The 12,461-nt window shown below is 41.4% G+C and overlaps 1 long non-coding RNA gene across 1 annotated transcript; it reads right to left on the bottom strand.

The window, feature by feature from the left end:
- Positions 1 to 4,066: 4,066 nt before the first annotated feature.
- Positions 4,067 to 7,019, bottom strand: LOC109076039. Its single transcript, XR_006154894.1, has 3 exons — positions 6,245 to 7,019; positions 5,197 to 6,110; positions 4,067 to 4,894 (listed from the first exon to the last, which is right to left on the bottom strand). It is a non-coding gene; the product is annotated as an uncharacterized LOC109076039 (long non-coding RNA).
- Positions 7,020 to 12,461: the final 5,442 nt, after the last annotated feature.

The raw sequence follows: 12,461 nt of genomic DNA, 5'->3' as shown, positions 1-12,461 counted from the left end.
CATTTTTTTTAATCGCCCACTAGGCCTGCCATTTTGATTCTCATGCAGTGTCACGTCACATTGCATAGGTTTCGGCCACAAGGGTTGATTGTCACCCCTGCATTGCTATAGTTTCGGCCCTCAGTGGTTGTTCGCTGTCCTCCATTTTCTCCGTGCTCGAGCAGCTGTAACATCAACAAAGTCTCAAGCAATCCTGTTGATCTGTGTTTGGATGTAAGACTGAACAAAGGAGTCTTCATTTTCTCCCACCATCTGAGCTGCTGAGGATGCAGTAGATTACTTTCATTTTTCAAGGTAATGCGCCTCAAAATCTACCTAAATATGTGTATCACTCCAGACTCCTCTGTGAATGTCATGTCATTATAGTGCTTAGGATTTTAACCATATTTGTGTGCGTACATTCAGTATTTTTTTAACTGATTGGCATTGCGCTTGTGAGTGTAGTTCTCGGTCAACTGATCCGCCCCGATGACAGTTCAGCGCGCCACGAGCTCTGTAACATCGCACTGTTTTATTCCACTTTCAGTGCATTTGGCTTCCCATGGCTGAACACCGGTTCTCTTGCTCTGTTATGTTGCTTCTACTGGCTGTTTATTGCTGTAGATATGCAATGCAGAGACACGTATACATGATGCCCTCTTCTGGAGGGAATATGCAGCTCATTTGCATTTAAAGCGATACACTTCAATTTTTTTTTTTTTTTTTTTTAAGACAACCCAAAAATGACATTTTCCAGCTGTTATAATAAATTATATATTGGGTATTTTGGGCTAAAACTTCACAGGCACATTCTGGGGAGAGGGTTTTCACCGACGTCACGCTCTGGGCGGTAACCCGGATGCGCGGCCATTGTGGAGTCACTCGGTGTAAACAACTGAACGGAGTACGATGGAGTATTGTGAGCTTTGGATACTTTAAGTGAATGTAGCCATGTCTAAACAACCGAAAAGCTCATCAAAACGCGTCCAAGATGCAAAGGCATATAGGGAAGGACTTGGACCACAAGAAAAGGCGCGATATTTCGAGAAATTACGATATATTGGCGGTGCAGATCCCTACGAGTTAGCTCCCTCTTCTTGGATCCGTGACGACCCGGTGATTCTTCCTTCAGTTGCATATCCCGATATAGTCAACTACCTGGTTTTCTCGCCGAGCCCATACACAGCGGAAGACCTTAAATCCTACAAAGGTTTGGAGGCCTATAACCAGATGGTGTGTGGATGGGTGAGGGAGACGCAGTACCAAGTTATCAACGACCGTTGTGTTGTGAAGGCCAAAGTAAGTAATGCAATAACGTCTTTAATCAACCTAACCTTAACTTTTTTTTTCTATCTACACTGTACACTATCTGAGTTAGTTTCATAGTATTTTATTCTATTATATATATGCACATGTACAATCTGACATCCCAAAAAACCACACACTATTAGATTGAAAAAGAGTAGGCTGAAGCTATCAAGCTTATATATGCCTACCCTTCAGTTAAAGATGCATGGGGGCCTCAAATTGTGAATCAGTGATGCAGATAAGCCTACATGTTATTATTTATTGATTTAAAAAAAAAAAAAAAAAAGTGGTGAGAAACTATTTTGTTATTCTTAGAGTCTTATATTTGGTTTTCTTGTCTTTTATTCAGGTACTCCATTCTCAATCAATCCGAGAAACACCCCTCGAACCCTGGATAATCGCTGAGAAGTCTGGTCGTATAATTGGAGCCCACTGCACATGTATGGCTGGCCTCGGAGAGACATGCACACATGTTGCTGCATTATTGTTTCTCATCGAAGAAACAGTGAAGTTGAGGGACTCAAAGACAGTGACACTAGAAAAGGCATATTGGCTGTTGCCTACTGCTGTGTTATTGTTTGTATTCGGGGAATGAGTGAAGTTTAGTTTCTCTGTGACAGAGAGATCTCGGGTAAGTTGGCAAGATGAATTATGCTGCTCATGGACAGTCACTTGAGGAACAAAGTGCTAGTGATTTTTCTACTGATACAGTTAGGAAAACACAACCGCCAACCAGTGATGAACTGTCATCATTATTCAGTGCTCTTAGTGCAACTGGATCAAAGTCTGCTATTTTGTCCCTCATTGAACCTTACTCTGACAGTTTTGTCCCCAAAGTGATTGGAGAAAACTTCCCTCCTGTGTTGACTGAATTGAGAAAGGATGAAGCAGTTCACATGGACTATAGTGATCTGTTGTCCATGTGCAAAGATGTTGACATTTCAGTATCAGAGGAGCAAGCAAAGGCAGTTGAGGCCGCTACAAAGGATCAAGCCTCCTCTAAACTGTGGATTCGATTTCGTGCTGGTCGAATTACAGCATCTAAAATGAAAACTGCATGTTGCACTGATCCAAAACAACCATCATACAAATTCACATCAAAAGCCACTGCCTGGGGATGTAATCATGAGAAATTAGCACGTGACATGTTTATAGATGTACATAAGGAATCTCATGAAAATGTGAAAGTACACGACACAGGTTTCTTTATAAATCCAAGTGTGCCATTCTTGGGTGCTTCTCCCGATGGCTTTGTTTCTTGTGATTGTTGTGGTGTCAGTGTAATTGAAGTGAAATGTCCATTCTGCGTGAAAAGTGACAAGTTAGAGAGTGTATCTTACTTGGAGAAGGACAGTGAAGGGAAACTGACACTTAACCGAAACCACCAGTATTTCTACCAGGTGCAAACTCAACTTGGGGTGTGCAAACTGGAATCTGCCTATTTTGTTGTTTGGACAGAAAAGGATTTGCATGTTGAGCAATTTTTATTTGATGAAGAGTTCTGGGGTATGATATGCCAGAAAAGCAATAACATTTTTCGACACAGCCATTATGCCAGAGTTAGCTGGCAAGTTTTACACAAGGCTTTCATCTACCATGGCCACTGTGTCCTCACAACCTGGAACATTTGCCTCAGCTGAATCACATGGCTCTGATTGTGCTGCAAGTGCCAGTGACCAAGGAAAAAACCTGGTGTTTCTGTGGCCAGGTTGAGTTTGGAAAGATGATTCTATGTGATAATGCAAAATGTCATATTAAGTGGTTTCACTACTCGTGCATTAATGTTAAGGTTGCACCAAAGGGAAAATGGTATTGCCCACAGTGCCAAAAGCTACCCCAGTCTCTGCCAAAAAAAGGAAAGTAACCTCCAATGTAATAAAACAAAAAATTTAACTTTTTTTTAGTTGGCTGCTGTGAAGTTTTGCACTTCATGCACTTTGTTTTAATGTAGGTTAAAGTATATTTAATTCATTTAGAATTGTGCACCTTTTTTGAAAATGTGACATGTTCTTTAAATATTTTTGGCATTTGATTTCAAGTTGGTGAGATTTTTGTAAAGCTATGCTGACAAAGAGAAAGTTATACTCAAGTTACATACAAAATTGTGTTTACAGTTAGTGTATTGCACTATATTATAATGTATAATTTATAGTAGTGTATAGTTTATAAGTGTTCTGATAAAAGTGTGTTTTTCCTTTAATAAATCTGTTTTCTGATGATAGTGATATGCTGTGTTGTCGTCCACAACAAAACAATAACAATGACTTAATGACTGTAAATTAACAATCATTTATAGATCATTTAAGGCTATATAGACAAGTCCAGACATGGATTAATTTATATTTTTATTGGCAAAGTGCATATAAAAATATACTTTAGTCAAAATCAACCACTGATGGACAAAAGTTCACCAGAGCACAACAGACAAGTCCAATCTTATCTATGGTACAATACCCATCACTATCTTTGCACATCAAGAAATCAATTGGCAATATTCTGCCCAGAATGGTGTATTTCTGGCGCACACAACCAATCACACGCTCAACATGAATCCTGACGTGGGCAATTTTCCTTGTGGTTTCTAAGTCAACAGGAGCCAACTGTGACTTTCCACGAGTGAAGGCTGGAATTTGTACATGAGCCATTCTACAACCTAAAGTGGCCTGAATATTAAAGCCACGGTCAGCAAGAACTAGATCACCAGGAAGTATGTTGTCCAAAAAGCCACAGTTTTCAGTTATGTATTTGTCACTTACTCTCCCATTTGAAATGTAGGAGACTGTGCCCTGGGGTGTAATACCAATCATGAATTTAACTGTGTTATGGTGCTTGTAGGAAGACCATGTTTCTGCTCTGGCTATAAGGTTAGATGGACGTTCTATAAAAACCTCAAAACAGTCAATAATAACAGCACATTTTTTCCCAAAATGTTTCCTGAATTGCATTGGCATGGTTTTTTGCAACTGATCTCTATCTGGCCATATGATAAGTGGCTTCATGCGAATAAACATGACATCAGTGACATCAGTGACTATCCTTGAAGCAGTGGCTATTGACAACGTTGAATGCATATGACAGGAAGGTTGTGGAAACATTAAGCCTAAGACGCATCAGTGTCAGCATCAACTGCTTAAACTTATCAAGTGACTTCCTCACAGGGAGGTGGGGACTAAGGAATGTGAAGAGTACTAACGGTATCTGGTATGTAGGTAGGCCAGTGAAAAATAAAACCTTTTCATCCTTATCAACAAAGGCACTTTGGTCATAGGAAGTGGACACATGTGCAACATCAGAGCTCAACTGAATGTTTTCAGTTCTAAGACTTTGAAGTTTAGTGGTCATAGCCTCAATGGCATCACCAGTCAATTCAGTTTGAGTCCCTGTGCAGCAAAAATTATCGCTGACATAACTTGTGGTGGGGTCATCATCAGTCTCAGCAGCAGCAACAGCAGCAGCTTCAGTCTCTTCTGGGTTCGGTTCATGCGACGCTTGTAGCGTGAGTTCCCTGTTTCTTTGGTTGACTGAGGTGAACCTCCTTGCTGACCTGTCAGTCCAACAGATGGCACCCAATCTGGGTCATCCTTTTGGTAAAGGTCAGACTTTTTACCTGGAAAATAATGAGAAATAAAGCACATTTTAGCTCTACATTTTAAAAACGATAAGGATAACATATTAAGTCATTAATGCCACATGCAGTAGCTTGATATGAATTATATTATGTCAATGTCAGCTTTATTTATATAGCAAATTCAAAAATGCCAGTGTCCTACCAAAGTGCTTTACAGTAAAATAAGCACACAGTAAAAACAATAAAAGCAATCATTGTTTTTACTATTTACTATTAAAAATATTATTATCATTATAATAGAAAATTTGTTATGAGCCGCTGCAATCAACATTTCACAATACCTGACAAGAAATGTGCCGAACAAATATGGATGTTGTCCAGATTTTTTCCCTCGTAGATCTTGGTTGAGCTTTGCCAACCACAAGCGCCTCCTTTCCTCTGATAATCTCTGGCATTCCTCTCCCTGGTTTTTAATAACTTTTGGAAGTCGATAATACTCCAAATGTTTTTCTCGATCTGTCCTATTGGTACAACCTGAAACACGGCAATAATTAACCATTTTCCTTGACGACGTTCGGATATACTTCAGTGCCTGTGCTTTGTTGTGATGCGGAGTGCCTCCAATATGGCGACTTCCGGTCTGATGACGCGTCGTGAAAACTCTCTATATTATATCTTGTAAAAAGCGCCATAATAGGTCCCCTTTAAAACATTCTGATATTTCTTTGTAGACCATATAAATTGTGAATACATATAGTATGACTTTTCCAACAAAAAGTTAGAATTTAATTTACTTTTTTTTTTAATTGACAAGTTGAAAAGATGAGTGATGGAAAAGCAGTCAACAGTGCATAGCATATGGGAGCTGCCTTAAGACTAATAGAAAACCTAGCATGCATCTGAAGTGTTTTGATAACTTGATATTATTCTAAAATATTGGCCAAAAATGTGTCCAAATTTTTGAGAAATAAACGACTGCATTTCAAAATCTCTGTGTGTCCATACCTCAAGATCGGATCCATTGCGGATACAGAACTTTACCATTTCAGGTTGATCGCTACACACCGCCTATTTAATCAAATCAAGAAAGATGAGCCAGGCTTCAATGCTTATCATAGGAACAAGAATGACTTAACATCTCTGAGAAAACCTCACAACATGTAAGGGAGTTCAACCGTGAGAATCAGAAACGTTAAAACTGACTCCAGCCTTCTTTCACACCTCCATCTGTTCTGTGTCTCCAAGGAATGCAAGACTGAAAAGCACAATCCATATTGAGAGGACTACAATTATTGCTATTAAGGTTAACGTGTTCATCAGACTGACACCTTTTATCAAGTGCCCTCTTTTGTGAAATTAATTTCTGTATAAAAACATAATCCCACTCACCAGCACATCTCAACCCCAAGTTCCTCTGAGGATTTTTCCAAACGTGCCCCTGCAGAAATTAACAGCTCCACCGCCTCCAAACTCCTAGTGATTTAAAAGGTTAATCAGTAAACATGGGCATGCAACAGGGTTGGAAATTAACAGGGGATTGTGGCAAAAATATAACCCTGCACAACTTCTGTTGCGATTGAAGTGAAATGAGAAAAGTGGTGACAGTGGCATTACATTGCTTCACATTGCATCACATTCCTTTTTATGTTTTTTTTTTTTTTTTTTTTGGCAGCATTAATTTTTAACCAATCACATATTTCTGCTGAACTTATGAATGCAGTGGCAAATCACTGACGGAATTCTGCACTCTCATAAATTCTTTCATTATAAACCATGAGTGCAAATTCAATGCAAGTAATTCTTTGCACAGTGTAGACAGCTTCAATGATTCTAAAAGTTTTTTCAAGTGTGCATAATTTGCGTTAGATGCAGAATTCTTCATTGTTTTATGCTTGCTTTCTGTATATAAAATTTACTCCCCATTTAAATAGCTGTTTTGTTTTTCAAGCTACTTAAATAAGTCATATAATGTCTTGATTTTCTAATGCAAAAAAAGCAATAAATGTTTATAAGTGCTTCTTAACTGTATAGACAGAATTTGTTTTGTATGTCTATTAATCAACATTAACAATCATTGTTACAATATCAAGAGCAATAATCAACAACAAATTTGTAGTCATAAAATTGCAGACCTAGCATGTAAAGAGTTCCTGTTTTTTATATAAATTTATATCCTAGGTGAAAGAGTCTCTATGTGCTGAGAATTAACTGACTTCTGGGACGTGAGGCGGCTAGCAGACGGTCGGTTTAGCCAGTCTGTCTGCTTCCTGACCTGGGCCCTAGTTAGTCAAGTACAAACTCTAAGACTATGTGCCATATTTCTAGAGAGAAGAGCAGCACCACCCCAGGAGGGATGAAGACCATCTCTTTTCAACAGGTCAGGTCTGCCCCAAAAGCTCATCCAATTGTCTATGAAACCTATGTTATTCTGCGGGCACCACTTAGACATCCAGCCTTTGAGTGATGACAATCTGCTATGCATCTCATCACCACGGTAAGCAGGGAGGGGACCAGAGCATATAACAGTGTCTGACATCATGCTTGTGTTACCGGCCTCAGACCTAGGGGATATCTGGGCTGGCAACAAAGGACACACAGGCAGTGAAGCACTGTGTATCTGTGAAAACACTGTGAATAAATAAAGAGACAGACAAAATGAGTGTCGTTCCTTTGGTGCGTCAGTTTACTTCTGAGATCTTAAAACTTTAGTAATTGTAAACACTTCTTTAGTTACATACAAAAATAACTTCATCTGCACATTAACTTATGGTGTACACATAAGATATATGAATACATACACACCTGCATTCCATAGCCTGTTTCACATAAGGGCAATATATAATTTACATATTATGTGGAAAGAAGAGTGTGTACAAAATAAATCAATAAAGATTCACATAAATGTCACTTATTACTAGAAAGATGACAAATGTGTCACTTAAACACACAGAATGTGTAAACTAAAATCCAACACCATTTTACATACACCACTTCTCCCAGATTGACTCGTGTCATTCATTAAGCTTGTGCGCAAAGCACTCAAAATGGCGATTGAATTGTTAATGCAACAGATATACTCAACTACTCAATTAAAACACAAAAATAACACACACCCTTGCACTGCCAATGCACTCCAACATCACCACAATGCTGTATAACAATACTTTTGAATGCATTTACTAAACAATAAATCGTTTGCATTTAAGACCCTTGAGTTAATTCAATTTTCATAAAACACATTAGAGCATGACAAAGTTAATCAAAACACTTCACAATTACGTTCCTAAACCTTCCTATAGTCATGTGAACAATCAGAAGAATGTTTAAAGTGCATATTATTTTACCTGTGAATAAATAAAGAGACAGACAAAATGAGTGTCGTTCCTTTGGTGCGTCAGTTTACTTCTGAGGTCGCACCCGGGAAAAAAACTAGTCTCTATAGTGTGCTTCACAGGAGCGCTCAAGCGCCATCCGCTGGCGTGGCGGTTAACTGATTCTGAACTATTGGTGTTCACATAAAAAAAAAATAGGGAGGTATCAGTTTTCAATTAATTATTGAATAAACATTTTAACACCCTTTTACACTCTCCCCTGCTTTAAGAGATGCCTCCGGGCATCCAGAACTAACCCAACAGAATAGAAGAACATTCTTTTTTTTTTTTTGAATGTCAACAGTCCTGCCTCATTTGTCCTTTCTTAAGTCTAATATGCCCACACAAGTGGAGAAGGATAGTGAGAGGCATCAGGTATGACAGGGTAAGTATGAATAGGGTACAGTACACAGGTGTGCATTGCATTCGCTCCTGGTCTCCAAGGTAGGTATGTGGGTTGTCCCATCTGATTATATGTGAACATCTCCTTTGGCTTTACTGCCCGTGCTGACCTCCGCAGGGTGATGTCTTCCCCATTCATTGGCTGTGCAACCGGCTCCACTCCCAGGTCAGTATCCTCACTACTTCTTCCAGCTATGTAGTTGTCTACTTGTTCCTGAGTTTCCAGAGATGGCAACAGGTCAGCCAGTACTTGCTCTGATTCTGGTGTCACAAACCGGAGTGGTTGCTCATATGTTTGAGGGTTATCTGGCTCAGCTCTATGGTGTTCCGGATGAAACTCTGGTGCCGCTACTCGTAGATCACTACCTGGCTCATGATGGGACTGTTTGAGAGTGGCTTTTCCCCTTTCATATACTGGGACTGGTCTGGGATTACAAGCATATTCTTCCTCGTCCCCTGAATCACCGGAGTCGTGCTCTAAGGTATCAGACCTGTGATGTCGGCTGTTCTTGTGATGTTGCCTCTGCCTTTGTTGTTTCGGTGTTCGATTTTCCTCTCCATTATGTTCAATGGGCAGATCATTCACAGGCAACAGAAGATTACGGTGCAAGACACGTAGAGTGCGATCACCAGTTTCGGCTTGAATTCGATACACAGGCAACTCCCATCCTCTCAACAACACGGTGAACCTTGTTCTCCCAGTAAGGACGGAGTTTGCCGGGCCCGCCCCTCTCTGATAGGTTGCGTACAAGCACACGATCACCTGGCTGAAGCACACTTCCTCTGACACCACGATCATAGTATTTTTCCCTTTTGCAGAGCTCTTTTTACTATGTTCAGAGGCGATCTTGTATGCCTCCTGCATCCGGGAAGCCCACTTCTGTGCAAATTCCTGACGGGTTTCAGTCTGTGGCTCAGGATCCAGGTTAAAAATCAAATCAATGGGCAACTGTGGGGGCCCTTCCAAAGAGGAGAAAGAATGGTGAATACCCTGTGGCTTCATGTCTCGAACAATTGTATGCATGCACTATGTGTGGTAAGTGGTCTTTCCATTCAGATTTCTTTTCCTCTGACAGTGTCCGTAGCATCTGAAGCAGTGTTCTATTCAAGCGCTCAACGGGGTTCCCTTGTGGATGATAGGGTGTCGTTCGAGAATGGGTAATGCCAGCCAGTTGCTGAAGCCGCTGGAATAAGTTATTCTCAAATTCGCGACCCTGATCATGGTGAAGCTTTTGTGGATACCCAAAGCGTGGTATAAAGTCAAAGAAAATTTTTTCAGCAGCCGTTTTTTTTCCAGATTTGTTCCGCGTTGGGTAGGCCTGGGCGAAACGAGTAAAGTGATCTACAAGAACCAAGATATACTCGTAGCCACCCTTACTCGGTTCAAGATGCAGATAATCAACAGACAGTAGCTCAAATGGTACACTCGTTGTAATTGAGGCCATTGGTGCCTTTTCAGGAACAGCAGGCCGCTTTTGTTTAATACATGGGCACTGGCGGATGACATAATCTTCTATGTCACGCTGCATGAAAGGCCAATAAAATCTTTGCCTTGCCAGGTGGGTAACTTTGTCAGCGCCGACATGCCCCATGTCATCATGAAGGTGTTTGAGCACAAGAGACTTCAGAGAATCAGGGAGAACCAGCTGTCTGTGTTGTCCGATTTATCTGTATAAAATTCCCTGTTCAAGTCAAAGTTTATTCCATTCGTGTAGGAGTCGTCGTGTGGTGGGTCCCATTTGTCTCTTGTCTTTGTCATTGGGGTTCCATCCTTTCTCTTTCAATGCAATCACGTCAACGATGGAAGCATCTCCTTTTTGGGCAGCTCGAATGTCTTCTGGAGGAAACAAGGGTATACTGGCCGGAAGCATATTATCATCAGTGGAGCCCAGCTGAAGAGCCGCAACCCACGGTACTTCTCTTTCTCTCTGGGCTTTATCTCCCTGCCATATGGCAGACACAACATCTGGAGGTAAAACCTCAGAGTACTCTCTGATGTGGTCCTGGAGCTTCACTGGGAACCGTGATAGGGTGTCAGCGTCAGTGTTTGTCTTGCCTGGTCTATATTTTATGGTAAAATGAAAGTCGGCCAATTCACCCACCCAACGATGCCCAACAGCACTCAACTTGGCGGTACTCAGGATATAGGTAAGGGGATTATTATCTGTGAATACGGTGAACGTGGGTGCGTAGTAAAGGTAATCCCGGAATTTATCGCAAATGGCCCACTTTAAGGCAAGGAACTCAAGCTTGTTAGAATGGAGGTGATAATTCTTCTCAGCGGGTGTGAGTGTCCTCGAGCCATAGGCGATAACGCGTAGTTTACCCCCTTGTTCCTGATAGAGTACCGCGCCCCCAGACCTTCATTGGATGCGTCGGTGTGAAGGACAAAAGGTAAATTAAAGTCTGGGTATGCCAAGATAGGAAAGGTGGTCAACATGTCGACAAGGGAAGCAACCACAGCACGGTGTTCAGGGGTCCACTGGACTGGTGTCTTGGATGGCAGCTGACCCTTTTTTATACTTTGCTTAGTTGTCCTAGTTTCGACAGATTTCACTCCAGACGCCTCGGGACTCTCTTGAAGCTTAAACAGTGGTCGGGCTATTCGGGAAAAATCCTGAATGAAGGACCGATAGTAGCCCAAAAATCCCAAAAGAGCTCTTACTTCTCCAACGTTCTTTGGTTCCCGCTCCTTCCATTGCATCACTGCTTCCAAGTCCTTGGGATCGACTTGAATGCCTTCACTTGTAACTAGGCGCCCAACATACCGCACTTGCCGTTTAAATAATTCACACTTCTTTGGTCGTAATTTTACACCATGCTCCCGTAAGCGGCAAAAGACTCTCTTCAAATCTTTGACGTGGTCCTGAAAGGATTTGGAAAAGCAGAGGACATCGTCTAAGTAGGGAAAACAGCATTCATCCCTCAGACCACTCAACACACCTTCCATACATCTTTGGAAAGCCGCCGGCGCATTGGAAAGGCCAAAAGGAAGACGGATCCACTCATACAATCCCCAAGGCGTGCTGAAAGCTGTCAGGTGCCTGGAGTTCTCCTCAACAAAGCTCTGGTGATATGCACTGCCCTGGTCGAGTATGGAAAACCATGAGTAACCTCCCAGGCTATCTAATAGGTCCTGAATACGTGGAAGGGGGTGACGGTCGGGGATAGTTTTGCTGTTAAGTCCACGAAAATCAACACAAAGGCGTAGGCTCATATCTTTTTTTCTTACGCAGACCACGGGAGAGGAATAAGGTGATGCAGACTTTCTAATCCATCCATGATCTAGCAGCTTTTGAACATGTTCCTTAACCTCTCTATACAAGGGCTTTGGGACTGCGTTGTAGGACCTTTGGACTGGTGTATCATCTTTTAAGTAGATTTTGAGTTGTAAGTCAGAAATGCAACCAATATCGGTGTCATCTTTAGCAAAGACATCTGACTGGTCGAATAACATACATTTCGCAATCTCCTGCTCTTCCTCAGCTAGATGAGACAAGTCAACAGGAGGATGCCATTTGTCTTTGGTCATGTGTGTGGGTTTATGCATTTCTTTTTTTCTCAAAGTCTGCTCATGAGTACACAATTGAGCTGCACACAAGTGGGCTGTATTCTGAGGCGTTGGCTCACCGTTTATGGAGGAACGAGGGATTGGTTTAAGATCAAGTATATCTTCAAGAGTACCGAGAACGGTTTTCTTTGCAAGATAGATGTCATGTTTTGTCGAGTTCTGAATCGGGATTTTGATGCGCTTGGATGAGCCAACAGGAACATCAACTAAAGCTGGGAACAATTCTAGACCCTCCGGGCAATGATTCTCAGGGCTCGGCTGA

Source organism: Cyprinus carpio, chromosome B5 (assembly GCF_018340385.1).
Source record: "Cyprinus carpio isolate SPL01 chromosome B5, ASM1834038v1, whole genome shotgun sequence".
Lineage (NCBI taxonomy): Eukaryota > Metazoa > Chordata > Actinopteri > Cypriniformes > Cyprinidae > Cyprinus > Cyprinus carpio.
This window is presented reverse-complemented; position numbering and strand designations above follow the sequence as displayed.